This window comes from Jaculus jaculus, chromosome 5 (assembly GCF_020740685.1).
Source record: "Jaculus jaculus isolate mJacJac1 chromosome 5, mJacJac1.mat.Y.cur, whole genome shotgun sequence".
NCBI lineage: Eukaryota > Metazoa > Chordata > Mammalia > Rodentia > Dipodidae > Jaculus > Jaculus jaculus.
The window spans coordinates 97,222,431-97,235,479 of record NC_059106.1 but is presented as its reverse complement, the minus strand read 5'-3'; the positions used below and the strand labels follow the sequence as shown (position 1 = coordinate 97,235,479).

At 42.7% G+C, this 13,049-nt stretch overlaps 1 pseudogene; it reads right to left on the bottom strand.

Moving 5' to 3' along the window:
- Positions 1–618: 618 nt before the first annotated feature.
- Positions 619–942, bottom strand: LOC101614226 (annotated as a pseudogene).
- Between the last annotated feature and the right edge of the window lie 12,107 nt (positions 943–13,049).

Genomic DNA, 13,049 nt, shown 5'->3' with positions numbered 1-13,049 from the left:
GCCCAGGCTAACCCTAAACTCTCCCCTCAATCCTCCTGTCTCCACCTCTTAATTGTTAGAATTGCAGGTGTGTGTGCCACCACATCTGGCTTATTTTCAAAGTAAAGTATGCAGACCACCTCCTCCCCCCCAAAAAAAAACTCTGAATAAGCCAGATGTGGTGGTACACACCTGTAATTCTGATAAGTCCCCCAAGCTGCAAGTGACTGGGAAGAGGTTTCATAAGTCTTCCTGGTTGTGGTTCACACAGAATGTGTTTTGAAAAGACTTGGAGCAGGAAAAACGTCCGCTGGGTGTGCTAGGATAGTGTGATGGGGAAATCGTCTGTCCCTATCCAGACAGGCCGGCCCAGGGTTCTGGGTCTTTAGCTCTAATCGCTGTGTCTAACTAGTGTTGAGTAGCAATCTGGTGATAAGTTTCCCGCTGGACGGCATAGCAGCCAACCTGGCAAGCGCAGGCCTGAAGAAAGGGGAATAAGGGACCAAGTAGGACCCATCACAGGTTGGTGCCTGGAGTTGGGGAGGAGGGCACAGAAAGAGGCAGCAACCAACCAGGCAGACACCCACATCTCTCTTATTGGGGGTAGGGAGGAATGGGCCTCAAAGTGGACTGGAGCCCTCACTGCACAGCTTTTTCCTTGGCACTGCCTCCTGAGTCCTGAGATTTCATCACATCTGGAAGCTCAGGAGGGTTGGAGAAAGTTTCAATGTGAAGGGCCTCAAAGGCATCAGGTGCTCAGACAGCCAGACCCACTGTGGCTGGGGTCTGTGGTCTTGCTGTCTGGCTGGTGAAGCCGCACTCTCCCAGCCTTTTCCTCGTTCAGCGTTCAGCGGAGCTTGGGGATGCCCTCGACGATGCACTTAAGCAGGAACACGGTGTTCTATTCCTTGGCGCTGTGAAGATGATGGTCTTATGAGGCCAGATCACAAGAAACACATCCATCCCAGCGGTTGTCTCTAGCTCAATGCCTGTTTGCAATTTTTTAATGATGAAATCCTTCCAAGTTTTCCTTTCCACCAAATTTCTTTTTAAAAAATATTAATTATTTGCAAGCAGAGAGAGAGAAAAAGAAAGAAAGAGAGAAAGAAAGAAAGAAAAGAAGGGAGAGAGGGAGAGAGGGAGAGAGGGAGGGAGGGAAGAGCAAGCATGCCAGGACCTCTTACCATTGCAGACAAACTCCTGATGTATGTGCTACTTTGTGCATCTGGTTTTACATAAATTCTGAGGAATTGAATACAGAATGTCAGGCTTTGCAACCAAGTGCCTCTAACCTCTGAGCCATCTCTCCAGCCTTCCATAAGAATTCTTTTATTATTATTATTATTATTATTACTGTTTATTTTGAGAGAGAGAAAGAGGCAGAGAGGGAGAGAGAGAGAAAAATAGGCATTCCAGGGCCTTCAGAGAAAATGGTCATGCCAGGGCCTTCAGCCCCTGCAAACAAACTCTAGGTGAATGTGCCCCCTTGTGCACATCACTGTGCATCTGGCTACATGGGACCTGGAGATCCCAAAATGAGTTCTTAGGCTTTGCAGGCAAGCATCTTACTAGTCATTAAGCCATGTCTCCAGTCCATATTTCTTTATAATAATGTTAATGCCAGATAATTGTTTCCATTGTCTCTATATTATCAAGCTCTGTAATAATTCCCCCCCCCCAAAAAAAACCTATCTTGGCCTGGATTCCCCCACACCCATGTAAGCCAGATGCACAAGATGGTGCATGTGTCTGGAGTTCGTTTGCAGAGACTGGATGGAGACCCTGGCATGCCCATTCTCTCTCTCTCCCTCTCTCTCTCTCTCTCTCTCTCTCTCTCTCTCTTCCTCTCCTCTCTCTCCCCCTCTCTTTCTAATAAATAAGTTTTTTAAAAATACATTTTTCAGCCGGGCATGGTGGAGCACACCTTAAACCACAGCAATCAGGAGGCAGAGGTAGGAGGATCACCATGAGTTCAAGGCCACCCTGAGACTAGAGTGAATTCCAGGTCAGTCTGAGCTTTAGTGAGACCCTATCTTGAAAAACCAGAAATAAAATATACTTAAAAAGATAACTATCTTGAAAACACCTTGGACTGGGAAGGTCCCTCAGTTGACAAAGTGCTCACCACTCAACAAGCTGGAATACCCGAGTTATATCCCATATGTCATGTAAAAATGCAGAAGTCATTATGGTCTTTTATGATCCCAGTACACTAACTGTGAGATGAAGGCAGAGATAGAATTTCTCAGGAGCTCCTAGTGAGCATCTCAGAGAACAACAGCACAGAGAGAGAGAGGGAAGAAGAAGGAGGAGGAGAAGAGGAGTAGGGTAGTAGGGAAGGGAGAGGAGAGAGATCCTGCCTTGAATAAGGTGAACATGCAAACCAACCCAAACTTTGTCCTGACCCCCATGCATGTGGAGCATGTGCAGCATCCCCCCAAAACACATCAATTAGTTGTTGATAAGGAACTTTTCACTTTACAGTCGTTTTGCTATACTGTGTTTGGCACTGATTAGTTTTACTGCCAATTCCCTCAAATTTGGGGTGAAATTATTTTTTATTTACCAAGATATTTGTTGCTATGACAGATACAACCATATCCATCAACTAAACCTACAACCTGTTTCTGAAAAGTTCTAGGACTTATTTCCTTAGACTTTTGTCTCTATGCCTGTGCTTTGCAGATCCACTCCAGCCTCGGCCAGCTGAATGGGGAGATCGGTCTCTTCACTACTCTCTCTTTTGTTCTCTGTCTGTCTGTCTCCCTCTCTCTCTCTCTCTCTCTCTCTCTCTCTCTCTCTCTCTCTCACACACACACACACACACACACACACACACACACACGTAAGGAAGATCTACAGAGTCCCAGAGAGGAACCACCACAGACCACAACACAATGGTCTCTCACCAGTTAGAACAGTCTTTTTGTTTCATTTCTGTTTCTTTTTCTATAGATTTGGATTTTTGTCTCGCTCTAGCCTAGGCTGACCTGGAATTCACTATGTAGTCTCAAGATGGCCCTCAAACTCACTGTGATCCTCCTACCTCTGCCTCCCCAGCGCTGGGATTAAAGGCCTGAGCCACCACACCTGGCTTTACATCTGGAATTTAGAATATAAACTTATCCTCCTTTCCCTAAAGGTTCATACAGTCATACTTCCTAAGGTCCCTCAGACCCCTCAACTGATCTCATACTTAACTCTAAAACTAGAAAGCTCTTTGAACTATGTCCTGAATCGTACCAAAGGTGCAGGCCTTGGAACCCCCTCATCGATCAGTCTTTGGATGCAGGCTTCCCCAGGGGGAGGTATGACCTAGGGGGAGTTACTACCCTTTGCCTAAGGACAATTCATTCAGGAGGCTCAACTGGGAGTCTTTGGCAGCCAGTGGTCCCAAAAGCTGGAGAAACAGCACTTCCTACTAAAGGTGCTGGCGTGTAAGTGGCATACTGTAGAATCCACTGTGGCTTGCCTTCCAGAGAAGAAAATGAGATCCCAACGGCAAGAAATACATCCAGAAGGAGATACAGAGACCCAGCAACATACTTGAGTCCCTTAATCAGCTTTGTCCATGGAATCCTTAATTATATGAGCCAGTAGATTCTGTTTTCTGCTCAGGCTGTTTGAAATAAGGTTTCTGTCCTTTGCCTCTGAGAGATGAACACTACTTACAGTCTGACATCAGTGAGCACTATTTTCTACTCCTACTGCTTAGCACAGTATTAGTATTAAATATTTTTGTTTATACATCTATATCTTTCTAACTGGACTGCAATTTCTTCTAGGATCATATTTTTGTATATTTATTGGCAACAAGAAAGAGAGAAACAAAGAATGGGTGGACCAGGACCTCGTCAAGCTGCAAATGAACTCCAGACCATGGGCTACTTTGTGCATCAGGTTTTACATGGATACTGGGGAGCTGAATCCTGGGCTGACAGGAATTAACCATCTCTTTAGGCCCTAGAATCATATTTTATTCATCCTATCCCATACATCTATAGCAATATATAAATAAAGATGATAATGAATAAATGCTTATTGAGTTATTAATAAATAAAAATGCAAAGTGATAGATAATGTATGGGATAGGCATGGAGGAGTTGACAGAACATTAAAAGAAGAAAGTGCACTAAAATTTTTACTTTAAAGACACAATATTTAGACTCTCAGATTTCATATTTCCTCGCCCAGCCCTATCAAAATTATAATTCAACCCTATGTGATCCCATTCTTTCCTATTAGCAGCATAAGATGGACATTTCATCTAGGCTTCGAGGCAGGCTTATTTCCTGTTCTTAAAAAAATGTTTTTATTGGGTTGGATAGATGGATTAGGGGTTAAAGCGCTTGCCTGTGAAGCCTAATGACCCATGTTTGATCCCCCAGTACCCACATAAGCCAGATGCACATAGTGGCTCATGTGTCTGGAGTTCATTTGCAATACCCAGAGGCCATGACCTGCCCATTCTGTCTCTCTCTGCCTCTTTCTCTCCCTCTAAAATAAATAACTAAAATACTTTTTAAAACTTTTTTAAAAATTTACTTGTTAGTAGAGAGAGAGGGAGGATAAAGAGAGAATGAGCATGTCAGGACTGCTTGCCAGTGCAGTTGACTTCCAGGCCCATGCTCCACTTTCGGCATCTGGGTTTATAATGGCTCCTTTTCCACTGGACTTCTCTTTGTTCCTCTGGAGCTCATCTGTGTCCTTCGGTGTTGTACTGCCTCCCTGTACCTCACTCACTCAAATACTCATTTCTGTGTTAGCTTCTTTATACAAAGCTTTTGACTCAGTAGTAACCACTGATGAACTTGTTGACATGTGAAATTATTTCAAAATTTGTTTTGTTTTGAGGTAAGGTCACACTCTAGCCCAGGTTAACATGGATTTTAATCTGTAGCCACAGGCTGGCCTTGAACTCACATCTATCTTCCTATCTCACTCCTGAGTGCTAGGACACATATTAAATTGATATAATTTAACAGATTTGTTATATGAAAAAAGCTAAATGACATAAAGTGTACCTCATGTATAGTCTTTCTTTTCCCCTGAGAAAATCCTCTGGTCCTTGGTGGAGCCTGTCAATCATTCACTTCGTCTAAAGACCAACCTTCACCGACAGACATGCTAAGAAGGTGGGAGGAATAGTGATCCCCCAATGAGATGGGGTATTATAGCTCCTACTCCTACCCCTACACCGCCTTCAGGGAAGTTGTTCTCAGACGCTCTTGGACCTAGCCTGCTTGCCTAAGTTCTAACACAAAAAAACTTTTTTTTTTTTTTCCTTTTAAAGAAATGTCCTGGGGCTGGGCGTGGTGGCACATGCCTTTAATCCCAGCACTCAGGAGGCAGGGGTAGGAGGATTGCTGTGAGTTTGAGGCTACCCTGAAGCTACATAGTGAATTCCAGGTCAGCCTGGGCTAGAGCAAGACCCTGCCTTGAAAAATAAAAAGAAAGAAAGAAAGAAAGAAATGTCTTGGGCTGGAGGGATGGCTTAGCAGTTAAAGGGTTTGTCTGCAAAGCCAAAGGACCTAGGTTTGATTCCCCAAAACCCACCTTAGCCAGATGCAAAAGGGGGAACATGCATATGGAGTTCGTTTGCAGAGGCTGGAGCCCTGGCATGCCCATTCTCTTTCTCTTTCTCTCTCTTTCCTTCTCTTTCTCCCTCTTTCTTTCTGTCAAGTAAATACATAAATAAATAAAATATTTTTTAAAATTAAAAAAAAGAAATGTCTTAATATTCTTTGGACGTCAACTGAAATCTTAAGAAAGCTTGTCCTGACATTTTGAGGGTTTCCCACCTTTCTTTCAATTAACCTTCTTTGCCTTATTCATACCTTGTAGTCAGTGTTCCTATTTTTCCTTGTCACGTGGCAAAGAACAAACAGCATGAAAACTGGAAACACTAACATGAGATCTGAGTTAAGGAGAAAGCAAGAGGCGCACACACTAAGCAGCTCTTGTAAAGGTGTACTCCCACCCACCCACTGTCTCAACTGCAGATTCCCTGCAAGGTTGTCACAAGTTGGAAATCTTTCCCAGAGGAAGTTCCTCCTGTGGCAGGCACCAGGCTTCAGCCTTTCTCTTTCCCCTGTGTGAGATTCCTTGAAAAATTTCAATCTCTTGGGGTCCATTGTTTCAATAGTCTGGTAGCCAAAGGGGGGGGGCACAAGTATGTCTTTAGAATATCTTGCTTCCAGGACACTTACAGGATCATTTATAACCCCGATTCCTGCTGTCCCAGGAGACAGCTCTATTTCTGACCTTTCTGCAGTTTGCTTATTTGCTCCACAAAAGCCGAGATCTCTGGTGTCTGGCACAGGACAGCCACACCAAAATTCATGGTTGTAATAGAGATTTAGCTGCATGGTAGAATGACAGTCCAGATTTACCTGACCACTTGAAATAGTTTAAAAACCAAACAGGGCAAGGGAGATGGTTCAGTAGTTGAAGGTGCTTGCTTGCAAAGCCTGCCTGCCCAGGTTTAGTTCCTTAGTACCTCTGGATGCAAAGTGGTATATATTTCGGGGACCTCAATGTGCCTATGACAATAGGAGGCAGAGTCAGGACAATCTGAAGCTCATGGGCCAGCTGGCCTAATGTTCCTTCATCAGACTTTAGCAGTTCATTCACAGCTTCAGGAGACCCTGTGTCAAAGAAGGTGGAGCACAGGCACCTGCAGCTTGTTCTCTGACCTCCACACATGCCACGGGGCATGCACGGCACTCACACCTGCATGCGTGGACTCACACAAATTAAAATTAAAATAGACTTCTGGTTAAGATGGCAGCATAGGTACCACGCCAAAGCAGCCTAGGGGGGAAAAAGAACAAAAAAAACTCAGCAAAATACACACTTTTACTAAAAAGTGAGGTGTATAGGAAATTGAAGCGGCAGCAGAGAAGTAGAAGAGTTCCAGAGCATCCAGAGCCTGCACAGGCGGGAAAAGCGGCTCCGGCAGCTCGGCCAACCGCTGCGGCCACAGCGCACCAGAAAGCAGCCAGACTCGGCTCGAGCCGCAGGAAAAGCCAGGTGCCGGAGCTTCCCCTCACATCGCACTCTCCGCAACTGGGGAAACGTGAGGGGAGAGCGGCAGTGAGCAGCGGAGGAGCAGACCGCGAGGTAGAAGAACATGTGGAGCAGCGAGATAACCGGAGCAGCTGCGGCTCCCTCCCCTCCCCCACCGCCTGAGCCCAGCTCCGGCGAACAGGGCAGTGGCCTGGGACCGGCCACGTCAACTTGCGCTGACAGCAGGACCCAAGCAGGAGCAGAGTTCGGCAGCAACATCAGCGGCTCCAGCACCGGTACCAGCGGCCCCAGCAGCAGCAGACCCAGGAGCGGCAGCGGCGGCAGACTTGGCAGCAGCAGCTTCAGGGGGAGCAGCGGCAGTGGACATGGCAGCAGCAGCTTCAGCAGCAGTGGTGGCTCCAGCAGTGGCAGCTACAGCAGCAGCAGAGGCAGCAGCAGCGGTGGGTCCAGCAGCAACACCTTCAGCAGCAGTGGCTACAGCCCAGCAGGGGCAGCTTGAGCAGCAGCAGTTCCAGCAGCGGGGGTGCTGATCTGCAGGGCCACACTTGCCAGGCTCGGTTTGCCCCGCAGGAAAAGCAAGTGCCCAGCTCCAGAAATCAGAACAGCAGCCCGACGACCCAAGCAGCAACTTGACTGAGACCAAAATCATCCAAGGTAACTGGGATTGCACCAGGGAAGGGTCTCTCTTGGTCACAAGCTGACTTGGATCCCTCAACAGACCAGAAATCTTAACCTCTTTGTTGATAGAGGATCTGGTCATTATAATAACTACTCTTGCATACATACTTGGGGCTGTTTTTTGATTGAATTTGTACAGTGTTTAGTTAAATTTTAGAATCAACCTGTATTTTATTCCACTCAGCCTGCTTGAATACTCCTATAGCAGGGAAACTCAACCCCTAAGAACATCTTTGTAGATACTCTGAGAGTCTTAAGAGCCACACCTAACACCTTAAGGTCCTACCCTGAAAATATATTACATCAAATCAATTGATACAGCTAAGAATACACAGCTATTTAGAAAATCCAAGCATTAACTTAATCCAAGATGCAAAAATATATACATTATAACACAAGAAACACTAAAAAGCAAGACGATATAAACCCACCTAAAAGTATTAATGCATCAGAAATGTCCTCCAGTGAGAAAGAGTTAGAGGAAATGCCTGAGAAAGAGTTCAAAAGAATGATTGTAAATATGTTCAAAGAAGTCAGAGAACAAATCAAAGGAGTCAAAGAGGAACTTAAAGAGGAAATCAAAGGAATCAAAGAAGATGCAGGACACCAATTTAATGAAATAAAGAAGGCAATATAAGACATAAATGAGGAAATAGAAATAATAAAGAAACACCAGTCAGAATTACTAGCAATGAAGAACACAGTTAATGAAATAAAAAACTCTGTAGGAAATCTCACAGTAGGATGGATGAGGGAGAGGACAGAATATCTAAGCTAGAAGACCAGGTGGCAGACCTAATGCAGTGCAACAAAGAGAAAGACAAACTTATAGAAAAGTATGAGTGGGAATTTCAAGATATTCGGGACACTATGAAAAGATCCAATATAAGAATTCAGGGCATAGTAGAAGGAGAAGAACTCCACTGCAGAGGCATAGTAGGTGTCTTCAAAAAAAATCATAGAAGAAAATTTCTCCCAAATTGGGAAAGAGGTGCCAATGCAGATACAGGAAGCCTTTAGAACCCCAGCCAGACAAAACCCAGAAAGAACCTCTCCTCGCCATATTATAATCAAACTGCCAAACACACACACCAAAGAAAAAATATTGAAAGCAGTTAGAAAGAAAAATCAAGTTACTTACAAAAGCAAGCCCATCAGGATTACAGCAGATTATTCAATACAAACTTTTAAAGCCAGAAGGGCTTGGAGTGATATATTCCAAGTTCTGAAAGATAACAACTGTCAACCAAGGTTACTTTATCCTGCAAAGTTATCCATTCAAATAGATGGAGAAATAAAGACATTCCATGAAAAAACAGGTTAAAGGAGTATTTGAAGACAAAACCAGCTCTACAGAAAATACTTGATAGAATCCTCCATGCTGAAGAAAAGGAAAAGCCCACATATAAGGAACCTAGAAAAAACAAGCAATACTCAAATACTAGTTAACAGAAGAGAGCGCAGGTAGAACCAGAAACACACACACACACACACACACACACATGGCAAACATAAATACACACCTTTCAATAATATCTCTTAATATCAATGGCCTCAATGCCCCAACGAAAAGACATAGATTTGCAGACTGGGTTAAAAAGCAGGATCCTACAATTTGTTGTCTCCAAGAAACTCACCTTTCTACAAAGGATAGACATTATCTTAGGGTGAAAGTTTAGAAGACGGTGTTTCAAGCAAATGGGCCTAGAAAACAAGCAGGGGTTGCTATCCTAATATCGGACAGGGTAGACTTTAGTCCGACGTTAGTCAAGAAAGATAAGGAAGGTCAGTTTATATTGATTAAGGGCACACTCCAACAGGAGGACATTACAATCCTAAATATATATGTACCTAACATGGGGGCTCCCAAATTCATCAAACAAACACTATTAGAACTAAGGTCACAGATAACACCAAACACAGTGGTGGTGGGTGACTTTGACACCCCACTCTCATCAATTGACAGGTCATCCTGGGTAAGAATAAACAGAGAAGCATCTGGACTAAATGAGGTCATAGAAGGAATGGACTTAACAGATATATACAGGACATTTCATCCAAAGGCTGCAGAATATACATTCTTTTCAGCAGCACATGGAACATTATCTAAAATAGACCATATATTAGGACACAAAGCAACTCTTAACAAATTCAGGAAAATTGAAATAATTCCTTGCATTCTATCTGACCACAATGGAATTAAACTACAAATCAGTAGCAAGAAAGGCTATAGAGCATACACAAAATCATGGAAACTAAACAATACACTACTAAATGATAAATAGGTCAATGAAGAAATCAAAAAGGAAATCAAAAAATTTATACAGTCAAATGATAATGAGAACACAACATACCAAAATCTCTGGGACACAATGAAGGCAGTTCTAAGAGGTAAATTTATAGCCTTGAATGCCTATATTAAGAACTTAGAAAGGTCACAAGTAAACGACCTAATGCTTCGCCTTAAAGCTTTGGAAAAAGAAGAACAAGGCAAACCAAACATCAGTAGACAGGAAGAAATAATAAAGATTAGGGCAGAAATTAATGAGAAAGAAACAAAAAGAACAATCCAAAGAATTAATGAAACAAAGAGTTGGTTCTTTGAAAGGATAAACAAGATTGATAAACCCTTAGCAAATCTGACCAAAAGAAAGAGAGAAGAGACACAAATTAATAAAATCAGAGATGAACAAGGTAACATCTGTAGCGAGCTCCCTGACCAGCAGGAAAAGCACGACCAGCAAACGAAGATCCTTCTCGATCACACTTTATTGGAGAGCCTCTTGGTTAACAGGAAAGTTGATGGCGAGGGGCGAGGGGCGCAGGAGTGTAGCTGCTTTTATAGGGCAGAATACTATGGGAAGCCTGCTGATTGGCTGCCATAGGCTCATCCACCCACAGGAGCCACGGGATAGGCTCAGGGCAAGGTGCATCAAGCGCATGCACAACCTCAAGGGAGGTTGCTGCCTAAATGAGGAAGTATTTACCTCAAGACTGGCGGGAAGCCAGCATCATCTTGTAATGGCGTCTGCATTGGCTCCCTACAAACATCACAACAGATTCCAGAGAAATTCAAAAAATCATAGGGACATACGATAAAAGCATATACTCCACAATATATGAAAATCTGAAAGAAATGGATCATTTCCTTGATTTATATGACCTACCTAAATTAAATCAAAATGAGATTAATCACTTAAATAGACCTATAACAAACATGGAGATCCGAACAGTTATCAATAATCTCCCAACTAAAAAAAGCCCAGGCCCGGACGGATTCACTGCTGAATTTTACCAGACTTTTAAGGAAGAGCTAACACCATTGCTTCTTAAGCTTTTCCAGGAAAAAGAAAAAGAAGGAATTCTACCAAACTCCTTCTATGAGGCCAGCATCACCCTGGTACCAAAACCAGGCAAAGATAGAACAAAAAAAGAAAATTACAGACCAATCTCCCTCATGAACATAGATGCAAAAATTCTCAACAAAATATTGGCAAACAGAATACAAGAGTATATCAAAAAGATCATTCACCCTGACCAAGTAGGCTTTATCCCAGAGATGCAGGGATGGTTCAACATACGCAAATCTATAAATGTAATACATTACATAAATGGATTGAAGGACAAAAATCACATGATCATCTCATTAGACACAGAGAAAGCATTTGACAAAATCCAACATCCCTTCATGATAAAAGTCCTATAGAGACTGGGAATAGAAGGAACGTATCTCAATATAATAAAGGCTATTTATGACAAGCCTATAGCCAACATGTTACTAAATGGGGAAAAACTGGAAGCTTTTCCACCAAAATCAGGAACAAGACAAGGGTGTCCACTGTCCCCACTTTTATTTAATATAGTTTTGGAACTCTTAGCCATAGCAATAAGGCAAGAGACACACATAAAAGGGATACAAATTGGAAAGGAAGTGATCAAGTTATCATTATTTGCAGATGACATGATTCTATACATAAAGGACCCTAAAGACTCTACTAGCAAGCTGTTAGAGCTGATCAAAACCTACAGCAATGTAGCAGGATACAAAATAAATACACAGAAATCAGTAGCCTTCATGTATGCTAACAACAAACACACAGAGGGTGAAATCAGAGAATCACTCCCATTCACAATTGCATCAAAAAAAAATAAAGTACCTTGGAATAAACCTAACCAAGGAAGTAAAGAATCTATACAATGAGAACTTTAAAACACTCAAGCGAGAAATTGCAGAAGACACAAGTAAGTGGAGAAACATCCCTTGTTCCTGGATTGGAAGAATCAATATTGTGAAAATGGCAATCTTACCTAAAGCAATCTACACATTTAATGCAATCCCTACCAAAATTCCAAAGGCTTTCTTCATGGAAATAGAAAAAACAATCCAAAAACTCATTTGGAATCACAAAAATCCTCGAATATCTAAAATAATACTGAGCAACAAAAATGAGGCTGGTAGTATCACCATACCTGATTTTAACCTATACTCCAGAGCCATAGTAACAAAAACAGCATGGTACTGGCACAAAAACAGACATGTAGATCAGTGGAACAGAATAGAGGACCCAGATGCAAGCCCAAGTAGGTATAGCCAACTGATATTCGATAAAAATGCCAAAAATACTCATTGGAGAAGAGACAGCCTCTTCAGCAAATGGTGTTTTGAAAACTGGATATATATCTGCAGAAGGATGAAAATAGATTCTTCTCTCTTGCCATGCACAAGAATTAAGTCCAAATGGATTAAAGACCTTAACATCAGACCTGAAACTCTGAAACTGCTAGAGAAAAAAGTAGGGGAAACCCTTCAACATATTGGTCTTGGCAAAGACTTTCTGAATATGACCCCAATTGCTCAGGCAATAAAACCACAGATTAATCACTGGGACCTAATGAAATTACAGAGATTTTGCACCGCAAAGGACACAGTGAAAAAGCAAAGAGGCAACCTACAGAATGGGAAAAAATCTTCACCAGCTATATATCTGATAAAGGATTAATATCTAGGATATACAAAGAACTCAAAAAGTTAAATAATAAGGAATCAAACAAGCCAATCAAAAAATGGGCTATGGAGCTAAATAGAGAGTTCTCAAAGGTAGAAATACGAGTGGCATATAAGCATCTAAAAAATGTTCTACGTCACTAGTCATCAGGGAAATGCAGATTAAAACTACATTGAGGGCTGGAGAGATGGCTTAGCGGTTAAGCGCTTGTCTGTGAAGCCTAAGGATCCCGGTTCGAGGCTCGGTTCCCCAGGTCCCACGTTAGCCAGATGCACAAGGGGGTGCACGCGTCTGGAGTTCATTTGCAGAGGCTTGAAACCCTGGCGTGCCCATTCTCTCTCTCCCTCTATCTGTCTT